Raw genomic sequence first — 21,177 nt, 5'->3', positions numbered from 1 at the left:
CACCAAACAGAGGGTTGCTGGTCGGGGGGAGGAAGCTATGGAGATGGTGGTTTGGTTATGGACACTGGGGAGGGTATGTGGTATGGTAAATGCTGTGAAGTGTGTAAGCCTGACAATTCACAGACCTGTACCCCTGGGGCAAATAATACATTATATGTTAATTAAAAAGAAAAAAAAAAAGACTACACTCAGAAAGTGGGTTGGCACAGCAAGGAGGACTCTGAAGACACAGCCTCTGTGTGCTCGCTAACTGTATTCTGCCAGGTCCGTGTATGCAGTCATGGGCCATCTACTCCCAGGCCTTGCTCATCCCACACTAGTCCTTTGCCTGCCAAGAAATATTATTTCATGTCATGCAGGACAGCTCACCTTCTGCTTCTTTCAAACCACCTCACTTATGGTTCACTGCATCATGCCCTGCAAGTTCCCATGTACAGAGGGCTTGGAGGAGTGCTGATACCCATATCCCCACAAGGGGGCTGAGATGTACTTCCTCAAAATGCCTTAACCATTGAGATTACACAAGTATTTCATAAAAAGCAGTACAAGAGGAAGAGAAGTAAACCATCTCTGAGTGAGCATCCATCACCTCTCCTTTTGTATACCAGGAACCATGCACATGTCATTTCACGTCCTCCTTCAGTAACTCTGGAAAACTGGGAAGTCCATAAAGGTTAGGGACATGCTCTCCATGTCCGCACTATGACTCTGTGGGGACAGCTATTTAAGTCTCCCATTGCTGGTTTATATAGAAGGAAGTTACCTCTCCATAGACCTCCAGATGTCCTATCCCCTGACCCAGGACACCCACACCTTGAAAGTGTCAACCGTCCTGTTTTGTAGCATGACTTTTTGTTCAACACACCTCTGCAGAAAACCCCCACCTCACATACTGCTGCCTACTTTTGTTCTTTAAATATTTCAATTTCCTGCTAAGTTTTACTTCAAAGCTGTCTTTCTCTTGAGACTGGCAATATTTGGCTTGCCTAACCCCATTGTTCTCTTTATAGGGCCATACTGGGATTCTTTTTGTGACTATGATAAAAGTTTGTAAAAAATATTGAATTGTAGTGAAGCACCTGGGTGGCTTAGCCAGTTAAGTGGCCGACTCTGGATTTCCGCTCAGGTCATGATCTCAGGGCTATAACATCAACCCCTGCATTGGGCTCCAAGCTCAGCATGGACTCTGCTCTCTCTCTTCTTCTTCCCTCACCTCTTTCACCACTCGTGCACTCTCTCTCTCTCAAATAAGCAAGTAAATCTTGAAAAAACACTGAACAGCAGTAGAAATGAGGCTCATACACTGAGGAAATTCCTCTCTTCTGATTAATAATGGACAGTTGGTCTACCTACAGTCAGGGGCAGCCTGTTCTCCTCCTAACTGCCTTTTATAGCTTGAAGTATACAATTTTACATGTGCCACTTAATTATGGCCACTGTTCATTGACTCACCTTTCCTCCATATCATATTCCTCTTTGCTCTCCAGTATAGCTTAGTGTTTATGCTGAGGACTTACCTCACCACTTACCTCCATGGTTTGGTGGCTTCCATAGAAGGCTTGCTTATGGAATGGTGGTTTTATTAGCTTGTGGTGGCCTTAGCTGGGGAGGGACATTTAAGAATGGAGGCACTGGAAATGCTCTTTGTATTCCAGGAAGACATGACCTGTTTGCTGTGGTGAGGCTGCTAGGACCTTGCCCTCACCTGAGTTTGATCCTCTGAGCAAGTGTGGAGAGATTATTCTCAGGCAAGAGGAAGAGTCTGCTTCCTGGGGAGACTCTGCTTTCTGGACTTCTTCTGGGTAATGAGGAGCTCTGTGGATCTGCTCTAGCCGGTCCCTGGAGTACCTGCAGAGACTTTGATACCATGGACTAGCTAGCTTAAACGCTTATGCTGTGGAGATTACTTCTAAAGATACATTTCTTAGGTGACAAGCCATCCCTACCCCTTTCATAATTAGTCTCAGGTTACCCTTGACATCATTATTATCATTCATTGCTATAAGGGCTCTGCTCTTTCTCTGTCTCTCAATGTCTGGAAAGACATTGAGAGGAAAAACTTTTTCTCCTTTGCTGAGAAATTATCCCTGATGTTCTGGTTAATTAGTGTCTGAGGGGTTAGCTGGTAATTGATGCAGTCTGTGAGCTTGGAGTATTTGCAATTAATGTTAATTCTTAGAAGATCAGATGAAATGGACCAATAATGAGGAATGAGGACTCTGTGTTTTTAACTCTTCAGGGCAGGTGGGTGTCATCCATAGAGTCAGAGTGGATGGGTAACTTGTACAGCATGTACTTCAGTGAGAGTGTGGCCACAGCACAGGCTCAATACCATGGTCAGTGACACACTGTCTGTCTCTGAGGAGATTACCTAACCTCTCTGTGTGGTGCTTATGTCATCAGAAAAGTATAGGGAACAGTAGTCTTGGCCTTCATAGTGTGTTGCAAAGGTAAAATGAGTTGGTTTTTGTTTGTTTGTTTTATTTAGTTATTTATTATTATTATTATTGTTATTATTTATTTATTTATTTTTTTGGTAAAGCACCCAGGACAGTGACTGCCACAGAGTAATAACTGAATTTTTTTCTGACTACTACATGTGGTCTCAGCTGCCTGGTCCATTTGTCACATGGAAAGGATGGCCCTGAGCCTTCTGGTGGACAATCAGCATGAAATGGTGCATATGTTATCTCATGAGCTATAGTTCAAGTGAATAAAAGCTGGTGTTAGAAACCATCATAGACAATGACACCTTTGGGCAACTATTTCTCCTCTCTGTGTTTCTATTCAATGATCTTTGGGTAGCTCTAGATGTTGGAGTAGGAGTAAGATGAGATCATGGCAGTGGCTTCATTTTTATGTTCCAGCATTTGGGGAAGCATTTTGTCTAGTGTTAGATGGAGAGAAAGCCTGACCCAAGGGAAGAGGGGAGCTTGTGCTTGAGGGATGATTGGGGGAGTTCCCCTGTTCTAAGCACTGCTTTGCTATGTTCTCTCCCTGGGGGAATGGGATGAGAGATGTGGAATGTCTAAAGGAACTGTCTTGAAGTCCAGGTGGGATGATTCCCAGAGACACAGAGGCTTCATTGTCTGTGAAGTTGGAAAACAAAGAGATGGTATCCACAGTCTTGTGCCAGAAAATGCTGGCATAGTGTAGATGGACACTCTCGTGACTGAGACAGACACAGGGTGCCTTTCCAGTTATGCAAATCTCAGCTCCTTCACCTCCATATCCCTCTGCTCCCATGTTTTGTCTACAGTCCCTGGCACTCCATGAGTTGTGTATTCCAGTTTCCCTGACAGACACAGGAGGAAAAAAAGACGAATGAGATGCTGGGAAAGCTGCCAGAGATATTTTTCCATCTTTCTTCTTCCTCCTCTTCTTCCTCCTCCTCCTCCTCTTCCTCCTCCTTCTCCCCCTCTCCCCTCCCCCTCCTCCTCCTCCTCCTCTTCTTCTTCTTCTCCTTCTTTTGGCTGGAGACTTAGCAAACATATTTGACCTTGAAGGAAACTTAAAGGTCAGATCTGTACCCTAAGAGTGATGGAACATTCAGAGGAGCCAGGGTGCCTGATGATCAAGGATGTGCATTAGCTGTTGACTCCCTGGTTCCTTGACATGAGAGTGATAACTTTCCATCTTGCTTATAGATTTGGGTTTTATGTTTTAAGAAGTTGAACCTAATCCTGAAAGACCTTTGAAGACTTCCTGAAATTTCTTTCTTAGCATTATTATATTTGGGGCCATAATAGAGCTCTTGTATTAGTCGTACAAGCCTCTGGGAGAATGTATCTTGAGGCAGTTTGTGTGGATACGGACATAACAGATTAATAATTGAACAGGGAGTATATGTATACATTTAATGATCAAAGAAATTATAGTTAGTGGAGAAGAGAGAGTCTCGTTCTGCTTGGAGTGAAAAGAAAGGTTCTCTGTGGAGGCAGAGGATGTGTTATGGGTTATATACATTTCTGGAATTTCTTTTTATTTTAGCTGTGATTAATATTATAGTAAAGGAAACAAGGATGTATGCAGATCACCAGAAGATACACCTCTAGACCAATATTCATTTAACATGAGACCAGTAAAAGGTGGTGGTGAGAAATGGGCACTTGGGGTCAAATGAATGGGATTCAAATGCCAGCACCCAGGTGTTAACCACTGGACCTTGTTAAGTAAGTGTCCTGAAGATCAGTCTTCGCATCTTTAAAGTAGAAATAACAATATCTGACCACCAAGTGGTTGTAAGAAAAACTGAAAAAAGATATGTGAGTATCTTAGTGTGGTTCCTGATATGGCATTTTGTAAGTGGTTGTCTAGCTCTCCCTTCCTACCTGTTTTCTTTCCTCCATTGACCTGTTGATAGACGTGGAAGGAATTCTCACCTGATGCCATGCAGTGATGATGGGGCTAAATAGAGTGTAAATAGACCGATTTGGCCTTTGAAGAAACTTTTTGGGGGTAACTGAAGGGTTCTGTGGCTAGACCAGAATGGTGTTGCACAATGCTATGTTTATTACATTGTATACAAAAAGGGTGATTTCTGTCGAATGTAAATTATATATACCTCAGTGGTGCAGAAAAGCAGACATTAAGGAAATTATCACATGACAATGGAAATACAATTGAAAGAAGGATTAAGGAAAGCAAAGAGCAGAGAGAATGATTCAGACAGGACTTAATCCTAACTGAGAGGTGGTGCAAGAGAGCCATTCCTTCTGGACGTGCCATTCATCCTAATCATCATTACCCTCACCAAACTTAATGCCCTCTGGGATGTCCACTGGCAGATGTGACGATGCACAGCCATACTTTTGAGCTGTACCTTCTGTAGACACAAAGACGTTAACACTGGCTTGTCTTCAACAGCACATGCATTCTGTTTCATACAGTGGTGCAGTACGTTTGACCTGCCCTGTGCAATGGCCATATCCACACACAGGATCCAGGTACAATGACTCATCAGCTCAATGTCTGAAGGGTTCCCTATGATCACATTCCTGGATTTATGGGCAAGATTTTTGTTCCAGAATAAAGACAAGATGATTAGATCATAATTCATTGGCATCTATGATTTGGTCTCTTTACAATCTATTGTAATCAACTGAAATGAGAAATAAACCAAGGTTTTCCTTTCAGATCATCAAATTTGATGTGTCTCAGTAAAAGCACATAAGTAATAAAGTTACCAGATGGTATACATGGATTAATAATAATTTCAGGCTATCTTATGCCAGAAACTTAGACATGAATCAGTGTTTATGCTCTTATTTCTGCAAGGTATTATAAATTTAAAAAAAACCTGTACCCCTGGGGATAAAAATATATGTTTATAAAAAATAAAAAATTATTAAAAAAAATAAGTGAAAAAAGGTTATCTATTTGAAAGAAAAAAGGAAAGATAGCTTCAGTGGGAAAAATGTTTCAAAAATTAAATTTGATTTATATGGTAAGTGTTTTCAGATTAACCAAACAGGAAAAACTACATGGAGGGAAAAAAAAAAAGAGTTATGTAAGATTTGAGAACGAGAAAATGTAAGCTAAAAAGTTTAAAGACCCAAGGCACCTGGGTGGCTCAGTGGGTTAAAGCCTCTGCCTTCAGTTCAGGTCATGATCCCAGCGTCCTGGGATTGAGACCAGCATTGTGCTCTCTGCTCAGTAGGGAGCTTGCCTCCCTTCCTCTCTCTCTGCCTGCCTCTCTGCCTACTTGCGATCTCTGTCTGTCAAATAAATATGTAAAATCTTAAAAAAAAAAAAAAACCAAAGACTCAAGATTTTAAAAAGGACAAGAAGACAATAAAGGCCAAGAATGATCAAGTACTACCCTTGAGAGAGACAAAGTGTGACAGACAACTTATCACAACAGATTTTCATTTGTGTTTGTGAAACATTACACTTTTAAAAAATTTTCACACCATCTGGGAATATGATCCTGAGTTATAACTCTTATGTTTGCTGATGGTTTGTCACTCTGAGAGGTTTTTCCAGAATGATTAATTTATAATTGCTTCCAGAGAATTGCTGTAATTATTCAGAGCTAAAGGGCCATGTAGAGACAGTCAAATGTGTTAGGGGTATCCCGGAGAAGAAAAATACAGGCAACAATCATCTTACCAGCTTTAGGATGAATTAACACCGCACCACACGGTCTGTCACTTTCCCTGCTTGGAATCTAATTAAATAAGGCATTAAATTAAAATAAAATAAACATTGTCCAGATAGATAAGAATGTCTCTAAATAAGAAGCTCTATTGTTATGATAAGGTTGTTCTGGCTTCAATGAGATGTAAGAGTTAGGGAAGACAATGAGAGGGGGTCAGGAAGGACTGTCAGGGGCTCTTGGGATCTCCAGAGTTGATCTCCTCCCTCCCTGCTCACTTCCGTCCCTCCAGAATTGCATCCTTCAACATGCATGTGCTGGCATGTCTTTCTATCCAGTTCTCCCCGCTCATAGAATTCTGTACAATAGCATATGTAAATACTCGTTTATACTGTACTATAATAATATATTAACATAATTATAATAATATAATCATATATTATGTAAATACAAAATACAAGTTGTGTATTTTATGTATGTTATAGGATACAAATTTAAAATATAAAATTTGGGTACATTACATAAAATACATATCTATTATATAGATAGATAAAGTTTTATCTTTCTTTTATTTGTTATTTTTGTGCAATATCTATTTCAGGATCAGAATCCAGACCTGGAAAGGATGCCACAGGGATGCATATTTAACCGGTATATTCAGCTGGACAGAAATTAAGCAGACTTTTCAAGTGAAAAGTAAATTATGTAATTTACACAATTATATATATATAGGACTAGGAGCTGTTGTGCATTCATACACTACTGTTTTCACAAGGGAACTACTGCTTATGCTGAAAAAAGTGGACAAAGATGTACTTATCAATAGGTAAGTATAGACCTTATCATTGATTCTATATCAATTGAGAATAAGACTTTAATGATGCCTGAGTGGCTCAGTGTTGAGCTTCTGACTCTTGGTTTAGACTCAGATCCTGATCTCAGGTCATGAGGTCGAGTCTGGGGTTGGGCTCTATGCTCACTGGGGAGTCTGCTTGAGATTTTCTTTTTATCCCCTATTCACACCCTTCTCTCTCTCTCTTGCTCTCAAATAAATAAATAAAACTTAAAAAAAATAAGACTTATTAATGCTCCTGTTTTTGAAAAAAGGGTCATTTTCTCTCAGTGATAAGATTTATCAAGGAGTGACCTAAATCATATCACTTTTGTCATTATAAGTTATATTTACATGTTCTAATTATAAGTTACACCATATATTCTATCATGTATAGTATATCAATGTTGTATATACATGTGTATGTCAGTATGTTAATAGAATGGGCAGTGTTACATAGTTTCTGTGCACTTTGCTTTCCCTCACATGGGCTGATCAAGATCTCACTCATTCTTTGCTGCTGTAGAGGATTCTTTCACCATCCTGAAGGACTGAGAAGCTCTAGGAATGCAGGAGGAATGATAGAAATGACCGTGGGACCGCTATCTTCCAGCCCCCCCCCCCCTTAACCCTTGACTCTCCCTCCAAAAGGATGTATGCCCCGGTCACCTCTCCATAGATGATCTGATACCTATGCAGGAAACAGAAGTATCCGGACCCCCCCCCCCCCCACCCCATACCCTCCAATCACCAAATACCTTACCATGTATCTCTGCCTTGGCCCTATAAAAGATCCCCCGCTGACTCCCTCCCAGCACGACTTCCCCCACTCCACTTTCCAGAGTTGCAGAAACTTGCCCGAGGGTGTCCAACTCCTCCTGGCACGACTTTCCTGGCTCCGCTTCTCCTGAGTCTTGAAACTTCACCAGAGAGTGCCTTTAATAAATCTTGCCTTGTGCCTACCTCGCCTGGTGTTGTGTTTACCTCGCCTGCAAAACTTTACAAATTCCATGTCATATCAGGAGCTACTTCCTCTCCTGGAACATCATTCCCACTCCTTCTTTAACCAGAAAGTGCCACTGGGTTTTGCATCTCGCCTTGGTGTTCTCTTTTCCCTCCACTTATAGGGACCTCTGTGTCCGTGGGTGAGAGCACCTATGTCGCACAGTCCGTTTCCTCTCCTCTGCTCCACCCTGAGTCAAGCGCAGGTAGGCTGAGTCCTGAAAATACCAAGGGGCTACCACCTTCTTGGTTAGAACTGTCTTCACTCCCACCTGCTCTCACAGACCGCAGTCTTTTATCCCTCATGGTTTTGGAGCTATGGTGTTTTGAATGTGGAATTTGAGAATAACTCTTTGAAGTGCTCTTTGCTAAATGTTTGCTTTTGTAGGTGGTTTTTCACAACTGCCGGATGAGGCCTGTTATGCTTGAGTTTTGGCGTCTGAGAGACCACCAAGGAGCCAAGCACCAATACAATCACATGAGGGTTTATTTGACTAGCTTAAGCTTGAGCCCAAGTATACCCGACACAGCGGAGTAGGGACTTGGACCCCAAGCTAGATTACAGTCAGAGTTTTTAAAGGCAGAGTAGGGGTGGACTCGGTGGTGGGTGAGGACAAAAGGGGTTATGGATGATGTAAGTCTCTAAGGAATTTTGGAAGTGAGGTCTCCAGGACTTTGAGGGGCTAGCTGTTGTCTGGGGAAAAAGTTATTCATTACCAATAATTAAAATCTTCTTGTGAGACCCTTTAGATGTATATCAGTGGGTCATATGCTTGGGAATGATCGTTGACACTATCTTGGAGGTTTAGAGATAAAGTTTCACATTTCTCCTATCAAGTGTCCTTGTTAGTGAGATTTAGGTTTAGAAGAAATTTAACTTTATTTACATATCCTTCTGCCTCAGCCTCCTTCAGTTTTATGGTGGGGAGGGCAACATTAGGGCTTAAAGAACTGAGTTTTTTGCCTCTGGAAATTGTGCTATCATTAGCTTCTTTGTTGTAAATCTCTAGGACGTTGGTAAACCAAGGGAGACTCCTGTCTTACAGGATTGTGATTTCTGCAAGTTAACTATTTGTTTTTCTTTTAAGGCAGCCAGGGGTGACTGAGGAATGTCACATATACTACTGAAGGGAGGGCAGTGGGTGGAGAGGGGGTGCAAGTTGCCAGCCTCTGATTTGCCAAGATGGCTGTACTTTTGTCAGGGCTAGACTCCAGGTGGGTACAACCTTGTTTTTCTTGGCCTCCACAAGGCCACTGGTGACAGAAATGAGCAAAATTAACTCTATCATTAATGCTGTGGAATTGTTGTGGAGGCTGACTTGATTAATATTATTTTGGGGGTTATCTAGGGTCAGAATGCATGTAATATGAGGCAGTAAGTTGCTAGAGAGCAGGCATTTCTTTCTTTCTTTCTTTTTTTTAAATTATGTTTATTTACATATAATGTATTATTTGCCCCAGGGGTACAGGTCTGTGAAATCTTACACAATTCACAGCACTCACATACTCTCTCCAGTGTTCATAACTCAACCACCCTATCCCTATCTCCCCACCCCCTAGCAACCCTCAATTTGTTTTGTGGGATTAAGAGTCTCTTATGGTTTATCTCTCTCCTCATTCTATCTTATTTTATTTTTTACCCCCCCTACCCTGTACAACCCCCCACCCTGCTTCTCAAATTCCTAATATCAGAGAGATCATATGATAATTGTCTTTCTCTGATTGACTTATTTTGAAAGCAGGCACTTCTGACATTTTATGTACCCAAATTAGCTAAATTTTAATTAATTATTTAGTTTATTTTTTTCTAAGCAAGCTAAATTTTTAAAATGCATAAGCATGGAAACATGAAAGTTCAGATCACTGCAGACCACCTTAGTGTCTGTTGGTCACAGAGACACAGACTGATCTGTCACTTATACCTGTCCTCTCACTTCCTTCTCAAACTGTGGTGTCACAATATCTGAGGTACTGTTCAGTTCCTGCTGGCTTATTATAAGCCTTTGTGCATTATCTCCTGAAGCTTCCTTTTATCTGCAATACCTCCTGAAGCTTCCTATTATCTGCAATGGGAGAGATATACCTGCTGTGGCCCCTCCCATCTCAGGACATCCCCCTCCCATCTTTGTATCGAGAGAGAGATGTCTACAGCCCTTGTGCAGGCTGCGCAGTGAGTGTCTAAGTCTGGTCGGGATGTCATGACAGATCCTGTACACTGGGTAGCTTCATGGTCTCCTATTTTTCATGGCGCTGGAGGATGGGGAGTCTGAGATGGAGTTGCTGGCCAGGAAGACCTGGGATTCAGATGGCTGCCTTCTCACTGTGTTCTCAAGTGGCAAAGAGATTGAGAGATATTGAAAGAGAGATATAATCTCTGTATGTCTCTTGTAAGAACACTAATCCCATCGTGAGGGTGGACCTTTTTTGACCTAATTTCCTCCCAAAGGCCCCATCTCCAAATTCCATCATATTTGTGGTTAGAATTTCAAAGTACACTTTTGGGAGGGAAGAAACATTTATGCCATAGCAGGATGCCAGGTAAGTCACTCCAAAACTTTGCAGATAATGTGAAGACAAGCTAGCTCATTCTCTGAGAGTCATTCTAGAAAACTCATCCATACAACATCCGAGAGGAGCTATGGGCAGATGTAATCTACTTTAAATATAACTTATAAATCATAAATCTTAACATCAAATTAATTATTTAAATTAATTAATTATAAATTATAAATCATTGACATCCTAGGGATACTTGTTGAAGGCAGAGAAAACACTGGCTTGTGGACATGGGGTTATAGTCCAACTTTCTGTTACCTTTCCCTATTACTTCTTTTCTCTAAATGCAAGTTTCTTGTAGGTTTTTAAAATGTGTTGCATAGACCCTGCATATGTGAGTTTTTGGTTTATACTCAAGGTGCAAATGAATTCTTAATAATTTCCTGTCAGTTCTCTGAGCAGCCAGGTGGTTTTACTCTGATATCTCCCTTTGTAAGTCAAAGTTCAATGTGGTCCAAAAATTCCTGTCCCAGAAATAAACTTCCATTCTTGTCAGGAGTCTCCTGAGAGTACCCTCTGAAAACTATTGTTCAGTTTCCATGAAGTAGTTTCCTGGATGCTTCACATAAATGTTTTCCCCTTTTCTCAGAAAAAAACAAGTTAGGGTTAATGTCAAAAGCTGAACTGTGGTAGAAAAGTAATCTACTGATGGCTGATTTTGCTGATATACTGATTTTTCTGCATCCCTTTCCTCCAGAAGGATAAATTTCAAAAGTTACAACAGATGGAACATGTCATATTTTCATAATTTTTGCAGGGGAGGGAGCGTAAAGTGAGCCTGCTTGCTCTTAGAATTTTTTTTAAATGATTTTATTTATTTATTTGACAGAGAGAGAGAGAGAGATCACAAGTAGGCAGAGAGGCAGGCAGAGAGAGGAGGAAGCAGGTTCACTGCTGAGCAGAGAGCCTGATGCGGGGCTCAATCACAGGATCCTGAGATCATGACCTGAGCCGAAGGCAGAGGCTTTACCCACTGAACCACCCAGGCACCCCACTCTTAGAAATTTTACAGATAGAGAAAAGTTGTCTTTCAAACTGATTCAAATGAGCTAACGAAGTCCTGACTGGATACCATCCTAGATTGACTTCCGTGCCCCGGGAAAGGTCAGAGATGGTGCAGTGGTTAAAGTCATCATTGATTTGAAGCAGATGCCTCTCTTTGAGCTAAGTTTTTGTTTCTATTTCCAAAATGTTTGGCTGGGAAGTCAGTTTCTTCTCAGATGCATAGAAGAAAGAAGACATATCAGAGAGGAGGGGATTAAATTAGTTTAGATAATAAATATATTCAAATAGTATCCTGGAAAGAGAATACAATGACAGTGTTAAATGATTTTATGTGTTAATTAACTGAAATCCAAGAGATCAAAAGTAGGTATCACTCAACAAAGGGAGTTGCCCATGGCTTGGCAGATGTCAAGAACAAACTCAGTGGGGACATTATGTGCTTTTGCTCATCAATAAGTGGGGACCACCTTTGTATTTAACTCTTAGTTCAAACCTTTATTCAATCCCTGTTCTATGTCAGATATATCTTGGGCATATAGAGCCTAATATTTATTGATCAGTATACAATGGAAGAGGGCTGTCTCTAATCTTCAAAAGCTATATTGAAATAGTGAATTAGACAAATGAAGGAATTTGTTTGTACATATAGAAAAAATATAAAGGCATATTGAATCATATCTGTCATTAATTAATTGAGAGAAGTGAAGGAAATTTGTTATGGGGAGGTTGAAATTGTTTTCTTTTTCCTTTTTTTTTAAGATTTTACTTTTAAGTAATCTCTACACTCAATATGGGGCTCAAATTTATAACCCCAAGATCAAGAGTCTCATGTTCCACCAACTGAGTCAGCCAGGTGCCCCTGAAATTGTTTTCATGAATGAATCATTGAAGATAGATGGAAAGGGCATTGATGAAGTAAGAATATGATAAGTTATAGGGTGATAAGGTGTTTGAGAAAGGAGAGAGCACCTGAGATCCTCAGGGACAGGAGAGATTAAAAAGGTTTGCATATAAGATGTGATCAATCCAATGAATTCTTACTTAAATATCTTGTTTGGATCTGTATAAAAGTTTTTGGCAAATTTTCTTATATGCTATCTGGTAAATGGGAGCTGTTATAGAAAGGGATCTGAAAATGTTGTGTTACGTATCCTCCTATGGATGTGTGGAATCGTTCTTTCCACTGAGAATCAGACTTTTGGGGAAGGTCAGAAGGAGCAGGATTGCTTCACTTGAGATTTCAGAACCAAGCACTTTCTAGTTGGAAGAGTTTCTTTAGGCATTAGGATGGTTGCTGTTAAGTGATGGGAACTCTTTCCTTGGGGCTCATGGACAACTCATTTGGAAACAGACTTGCTGATAGTTACTGAGTTGTGCATGTGATTGGCCCAGAAGACAGGCAAAGATTACTTGGGCTTCTTCTTTTTTTTTTCAGTGATTACCTCACTCTGGGGTTGTAGGATCCTTTTCCAAGCTCTCTTCATATCCTTGTTTCTCAGGGTGTTGATGAGTGGGTTGAGCAGTGGGGTGATAACACAGTAGAAGAAGGACATGAATTTGTCCTGGGTGCTATTGATAGGGAGTTGGAGGTCCAAAGTACATGATGACAACCACCAAGTGGGAGCTGCAGGTGCTGAGGGCCTTGTATCTCCCATTAATTGAAGGTAACTTCCACACAGCCTTGGCAATGAATGTGTAGGAGATTAACACAAGCAGGGGAGCCATCAGTGCAAAAGGGATGGCTCCCACAGCCAAGGACAGGTCATTAACAGTGGTGTCACCACAGGCCAGCTTGATCAGAACAGGTACTTCACAGAAGAAGTGGTTAAGTATATGGTGACCACAATGGTAGAGCTGGAGAGTGAGCATAGCTTGGAGTACTGAATTGGCCAGGCCACTGGACCAGGCAGCCACTGCCAGTTGCACACACACCCATGGTTGCATGATAAGAGTGTACTGGAGGGGCTGGCAGATAGCTGCATAGTGATCAAAAGCCATTACTGCCAGCAGGGCACATTCAGTGCATCCTGTCCAGTGGAAGAGGTAAGCCTGGATGATACAGCCCCAGGAAGCAATGGTCTTCTCTGGACCCAATAGGTTGTCCAGCAGCTGGGGCACAATGGTGCAGGTGACACAAGGTCCAGCACAGAGAGATTGTCCAGGAAGAAGTACATGGGGGTCTGGATTCTGGGATCCACCATGGAAAGAATGATGGAGCTGTTCCCCATCAGGGTGAAGATTTAAGAGATCAGGACAACTCCAAAGAGGGGTATTTCTAGTCATGAATAATCTGAGAAGCCCAGCAACACAATCATGCTGGGGAAACACATTTTCTCCTTCCATGGCAGCAATCCTATGTATGGCTGGAAAGAGAGAGACACAGTTTAGAGAGTAAGTGTGACTTTTGTAATTGTTTTTTGTTTTTAAATTTTGGATCTGTGGTTTATTTGACACTTATTAAAGCTATATAAAAACCATGCACAGTTTATTTATAATTTTGGACATTATATTTGAAGACTACACAAAAATTTCACAGAACTTACTTATACAAAAAGACATGTGAAATAGGAGGCTTTAAAATTTTTAGGTATAGGGGTGCCTGGGTGGCTCAGTGGGTTAAGCCTCTGCCTTCAGCTTGGATCATGATTTCAGGGTCCTGGGATTGATCCCTGAATTGGGCTTTCTACTCAGTGGGGAGCCTGCTTCCCTCTCCCTCTCTGCCTGCCTCTCTGCTTGCTTGTGTCAATAAATAAATAAATAAATAGTCTACGCAATCTGGGTTTGGTAAAAACAAACACCATGAGGGTGAAACAAAGCTTTTAATGAAGGATGGAAAATTTTAAAAAATTGAGTGAAGTTTTTGGAAAGTGTTAGAAATGATAATGGACAAAGGGGTAACAGAATTATTATTAAATACAGTCAGTGTAATTGGAAAAATGAGTTCAAGTAGGAACTACTTCTGTACCATATTGTCAGGCAACTAGGAGTGAGCACCTTGTATTTTGACATATATTTAATTCTTTTGACTCATAGATAATTACAGCATAGTGTATTGAGTTAGCTTGCAAATGTTCACAATTGTGGACACTTTCTGAAGATCAGAAAAAGTACCACCACATAAGAGAGGCAAATGCAATGCTGTGTTTCAGGAGGAGAGATTGATTATATTTAAGTGTGATGAGAAATCCTGAAGATACTGGGAGGAGATTATTCTCTTTCTTTAAAAATGCTATTTTGGGGCGCCTGGGTAGTTCAGTGGGTTAAGCCGCTGTCTTCGGCTCAGGTCATGATCTCAGGGTCCTGGGATCGAGTCCCGCATTGGGCTCTCTGCTCAGCAGGGAGTCTGCTTCCTCCTCTCTCTCTCTCTGCCTGCCTCTCTGCCTACTTGTGATCTCTCTCTCCATCAAATAAATAAATAAATAAAATCTTAAATAAAAAAAAATTTAAAAAATGCTATTTTGTAAGCATTTTTAGGCAGTGTGTAATCAGGTTAATTAATATTGTAGGTTAATTAAGAATATAGTTAATTTTAATAAAAAATGAACAAAACCATGATTCAGGAAATGGGGCTTAGGATTCTGTTTCAGGTGTAGGCACTGTGTATATGCTTGGAACACCCATTGTAGGGCGATAAGCACTGTGTTTTAACTGGAGAAATTTTTCTCAATCTGCATTCTGCCTACGACTATTCTGGCAAATGAGGAACTGAGTGAACTGAGGACTTTGGGAGAGTAATGTCAACACTTTGAACCTCAGCCTTCTTGCATGAAAATGCAAAAGATAATGTTCAGCTTTTAGGGTTTGGAGAAACATCGAGTGCCCTAAAGGATGCATGGGAATAGAAGGTATACTGAAATAAATTACTTGTCTCTTCTCCAAATGATCATTTTACTAAATAATAATGGTAATAATGAACAAGAAACCAAAAGCACAACAGTACCCATGAAACTGTATGGGAAGAGAGGAAGTTTGTTGTCATGGTTCAATTCCTGCTTCCCATATTTTAACAACTAGAGAGCCCTCTACAATTTCCTCATCTCCAGATAGATGATCTTTACACTTAATTTACACACTATTTGCACATAAAAAATGGTGCTAAATAAATGGTGAACATAAGTAGTAAGTGGAAAGAAACAGAGTTCAGGGGGTTATGAAACCTGTTAGGAGAGATCAGAGCTGCTACAGCATAAAGCCAGAGTCTACACCTGTAGCCCAGAAACCTGACCTTTTCACTCCTCTGCTTCACAAAAAGCATGCAAATCTATGGTGATGCAAAACTGGCACGAATGCCTAATTCACCTTACCCCAACAGGCAAGAAGCTCATTGAAAATAAAAATATAGAGCTTAAATAAGATTTTGCTTAAAAATTCAATGTCACCATCATAAGATAGGGGGAAGGAACGTGGTTGAGAAATTTCATATTTTAAAAAATTCTGGTGTCTTTAATAACATGCTTAAAATGAGGAGAAGAATGGAGAAGTTATGAAAAAAAACTTCATTAATGGAAATACAGGTCAGATTGTAAAAATCTAAAGGCAGCATGTTTGAAGCTGCCAAACCACATCTATATTTTTTTCTTCATTCAGGCAACATTTTAAAATCAGGTCATTGATACAGTGGGTATTTGGGGGGAGGTTGAGTTAGAATCTAGAAATGCACGATTGAAAAATCTATTTGAATGATTTGGTGTTATCAGTATAAGTACCATTATATAGGATAATATCTTTCTTTAAATGTATTCTCACTTGAAAGGGAAGGAAATATATACTGAGGGTTTTTTGTTTGTTTGTTTGTTTGTTTCAGTAGGAAAACTATATCACAAATGGGAAAGTTACAGAGGGGTCAAATTTGGATAAGTATGTGGAGATTCCTTAAGGAATTAAAAATAGAGCTTCCATATGATCCTGCAATTGCACTAATGGATATTCACCCCAAAGATAGAGGTGTAGTGAAAATAAGGGCCATCTGTACCCCAATGTTCATAGCAGCAATGGCCACAGTCACCAAACTGTGGAAAGAACCAATATACCCTTCAATGGATGAATGGATAAAGAAGATATGGTCTATATATACTATGGAGTATTATGCCTCCATCAGAAAAGATGAATGTCCAACTTTTGTACCAATATGGATAGGACTGGAAGAGATTATGCTAAGTAAAATAAGTCAAGCAGAGGGAGTCAATTATATGGTTTCACTTATTTGTGGAGCATAAGGAATAACATGGAGGGCAAGCGGAGATGGAGAGAAGTGATTTGGTGGAAATTGGTGTGGGCGACGAACCATGAGATACTGTGGACTCTGAAAAACGAACTGAGGGTTTTGGAGGGGAAATGGGTGGGAAGTTTGGTTAGCTGGGTGGTGGGTATTATGGAGGGCACATATTGCATGAAGCACTGGGTGTGGTGCATAAACAATGAATTCTGGAACACTGAAAAAAAAAGTATTTTAAAAATATTTTTTCCATGCAACAAAACCATTAGAAGTAATTTGCTTGGGTCACTGGTCTTTGAGAATACCAGAAAAATAATTCTTCACAAAATTCAAGAATGAGTTAAAATGATCCACTGGATGACCTTGTTGCTATAATGTGAGACTTTCTATTAATAACTGAGATTGTTATATCCAACCTAATCCATCCTTCATGCTGTTATACCCAAGTAATATTCCTGGGAGTAATATCATCCTTGAGTAATATTTGGAAATTACAATGCTCACTTTTTTCTCTCTGTTGCTTAAATCTTCAGAAACCCTCCAAAAACAAGGTGTGTACCTAGTGTTATTTCTGTTCTGGTCTGTAATTACATGCTTCCTCTTTCACGAACCTCACATCCTTCATCTTGTTTGAAAAGCACCCTTCTAGCTTCTATTCCTTTGCATGAGCTAACTTCTCTTTCTCCTACATTAACCTGCTGGGGTTCTATTTACCTATACAGCCAAGATCAAGCAACATTTCCCAGAAATGCCTGCTGATCTCCTCTTCCTTGTGTCTATATTCATCTTCCTATTCTGCCACTACAGTAACTTGCTGGCTTCTCCTTCAGCCTGAGAACATTTTAGGGGCTTACCCTATGTTTGGGACACTTCCTTCTCTAGCATCTAGATTAGTTTTGGCCTGAAGCAGGTATTTAATAAATGTATAAAAGAATAGCTAGATTCTGCACTTACTAAGAATGAGATATCTGCTTCCATAATGTAAATTTAATTCCATTGTTAACTCTTGTTCCACATAAATTCTTATGTTAGGCTGATCCTGTTGACTTGTTAAAATATAGGTATAGTCACTGGTGCCTCCATTCGCTTGTAATTGATGTATCTTTCACCTGACATAACAATGTCTTTCTATTTATTTTCTCAAATTCTATTTAACATTATAGATTTGGTTCAAATTTTTATTTTTTCCTAAGAATTTTGTCTCTCCCATCATGTAAGATATGAGGTGACAGAACGTTTATATCCTATGCTCTTAATGTTTTTTTCTGTAATATCTCGTGCAATGTTTAACACCTGACATGTACTTGGATGATTATTCTTTTATCTTTTTCTTTTTGGGTAATTTTGTCTTGTCTTTCTTTCTGTCACTGACTTCTTGAAATATATATTTTCTTGAGTCTTAATATGTACCCAGCTCTGAAAATTATTGTAGTGATGGTGTTAAGGAGGCCATCATTAGGTTTGAGTGTACTGTCTTCAATACTATTATTTGGGGTACTATGTTTTTTTTTTTTTAATTTATTCATTCACTTATTTATCTGAGAGAGAGAGAGAGAGAGAGGAGGAGCAGAGGGAGAGAGATAAGAAAGTTCCTCAGTGAGCCCAGAGCCCCACATGTGGCTCTAGTTTGTGACTTTCAGATCATGGCCTGAGCTGAAATCAAGAGTCAGATGCTTAACTGACTGAGTTACCCAGTTGCCCCTATGTGTTAGTTCTTATCACCAAGAATAGCCCACCCTCATTGGATATATAAGATAACCTCCTTTTGAATCTTCTTTGAAATTTACCAGAAGAGAAATGAATGCTAACATAAGTACTCAAACCTAGCCTGGTCTCTCCCACCCATTTTACAATAAGCTGAAGAAGGAAGAAGTGTAGAAAGGCAAGGAGCTGGCACTTGGATGTTGAGACTGGGTTGGAAAGAGGCAGATTCTCTTCAGAGGGCCGGGCCTTTAGTCGAGAGAGGGATAGGTAGGATGATCTTGAATTCAGCCACAACAGCAAGAATTTGCTGACACTGAAGGGAGCCTCCTGTGGTTTTTTCTCTTGGATCCTCTGAGACCCAGGCTATGTCACATAGGTAATTAGTTCAAGGGCTAAGTTTGTACACAAGAGAATTCTAGAGGGATTTCTACTCCTTCTAATTTATTGTCTTCAGAACATCTTCCCCCTGGAAAATATGCCTCAGTGAGCTGAGGGAAAGACCATGAAACAATAAAATTGTCCTAGAATAGGACTGAAATAAAGTCTCTGGACACATTAGTTTATTTCTCTGGGCTGCTTAGGAAAGATGTGCAGAGGTGCAAACAGATGCCAATCATAGCAGACTTTACTGTTATAAAACTTTACATGTGTGATTCAGTATATATTTAAACATAAACTCATCACTTCAATAGAAAATTGAGTATCTCTCAAATTTAGGTGAACATTTGTATTTTCTTGCCATAGGGTAAATTTATGGCATCTTTATAAAATGCTGTATTTTCAATACTGTTTTTCTTAATTTTTTTTCCTACAGTATAAAACCATGATTTCATTCCATTCCACCCACTGGAATCATTACCCTTCAGAGATCTTCAGAGATGATAAATATGACTGGCTTTGTTTTTGAACACCTTATTGATTGCAGAGATTTCCCACACCATGGGATGCTGGTCATGAGCTCCTGCAAACCCAGCTTGGAGAAAATTGTCACAAATTTTCATACTTGAACCTTAGCCCATATGGAAGAAGTATTTACCAATATCCTTCTGTATTCACCTTATTGCATTGAAAAATAACCCAGATTTTGTTCACAAAAGAGTCCATTCTTCATGTCTTATAGAACTACAGCATCTTTCTGGCATTCTCTGGGTCACACTCAATGGTTGGTTGTAAAGAGTACAGATACCCAAATTTTACATATGGAGGAATCTGTGTTTCTACCAGGGTATCAGTCGTGACAGCTTTAGGAAGAAGGAATGACAAAAATAGTATTTGCAAATATGTTGTTTGAGGCAAAAGAACAAAATAAAGCTGCTAATAAAATGTATCCTCTTGATACATTTTATTAGCATAAAATGTATCCTCTTAGAAACCTTTGAGTAAAAGAGTAAATTCTTCATTTTTTTCCAACAGTCTGCTGGATTTGCCAATTACCTTTCAGTAAAAGCTTTCTTAGTGTTAGTATTAAGCTTTTGTAGAATCAAAACTCCTCTGTATCCTGAAAACATTAATACTACTGAAGGCAATATTTTCCCATTTCAGAAAGAGATGCAAGATTGCTTCCAGAATTATTAAAGGACAAACATGTTTCTGCTCTGCTGTAGGTTGCATATTATACACACGCATTATTTTATTTAGAATTTTTAAATAATCAGGGAACAGAATGTTTTGCCAAGTTGTATTCTTCTAGGAATTTAGACATTTCTTCTTGGTTATCCAATTAGTTGGTATATGCAGTTGTTCAAAATCGTTTCTGATGTTCCTATGTATTTCTGTGATATAAGTTGTAATATACCCATTTTCATTTCTGGTTTTATGATTCTTCTCTCTTTATTAAAATTCAGATATAATTGATATATAATATTATTTTCAGGTATACAACACAATAATTTGATATTTGCATATATTGTGAAATGATGACCGGAATAAATCTAGTTAACATCTATCACTACAGTTATATATTTTTTTCTTGTGAATGAAAACTTTTAAGATTTATTCTTTTAGTAATATCCAAATATACAATGCAGCATTATTACCTAGATTCGCCATGCTGTACACTGTATCTCTATGACTTATTTTATAACTAAAGTTTGTACTTTTTAACCTATTTTACATCTCATCCCCCTTTGCCTCTGAAAACCAGCAATCTGTTCTCTGTCAATTTGTTTTGTTTTGTTTTAGATTCCATAAACAAGTAAGACCATAAGGTATTTATCTTTCTCTAACTTATTTCACTTAGCATAATGTCCTCAAGGTGCATCCATGTTGCTGTAAATGGCAATATTATATTTTTTTAATGGCTAAATGGTATTCCATTGTGTATATATGCTACATTTTCTTTATCCATTTATCCATTGATGGACACTTAGGCTGTTAGCATATCTTGGTTATTATAAATTATACTGCTTTGATCATAGATATGCATTTACATTTTTTCAGTTAGTGTTCTCATTTTCTCCAAATAAATAACAAGAAGTAGAACTGCTAGATCAAAAGATACTTCTACTTTTCAGTTTTTTGAGAAACTTCCATACTGTTTTCCAGAGTGGCTTAACCAGCTTGCATTCTTGCCAACAGTTTAAGAGTTCTTTCTCTGCCTCCTCTTCAACATCCGTTTTGTCCTGCACTGTTAGTTTTAGCCATTCTGTGACTAACAGTCACATGAAAAAAATATTTAATATCATTATCCATCAGGGGAATTCAAACCAAAGACACATTGAGATACCACCTTACATCAGTTAGAATACAAAATTTAACAAGACAGGA

The 21,177-nt window shown here is 39.3% G+C and overlaps 1 pseudogene; it reads right to left on the bottom strand.

Annotated features, from left to right (window-relative positions):
- Window positions 1-12,898: 12,898 nt before the first annotated feature.
- On the bottom strand, window positions 12,899-13,720 carry LOC132027657 (olfactory receptor 2B11-like; annotated as a pseudogene).
- Window positions 13,721-21,177: the final 7,457 nt, after the last annotated feature.

Source organism: Mustela nigripes, chromosome 12 (genome assembly GCF_022355385.1).
Source record: "Mustela nigripes isolate SB6536 chromosome 12, MUSNIG.SB6536, whole genome shotgun sequence".
Lineage (NCBI taxonomy): Eukaryota > Metazoa > Chordata > Mammalia > Carnivora > Mustelidae > Mustela > Mustela nigripes.
Note: the sequence above shows the minus strand (reverse complement) of the source record. Positions and strands in the feature narration are given on the sequence as shown.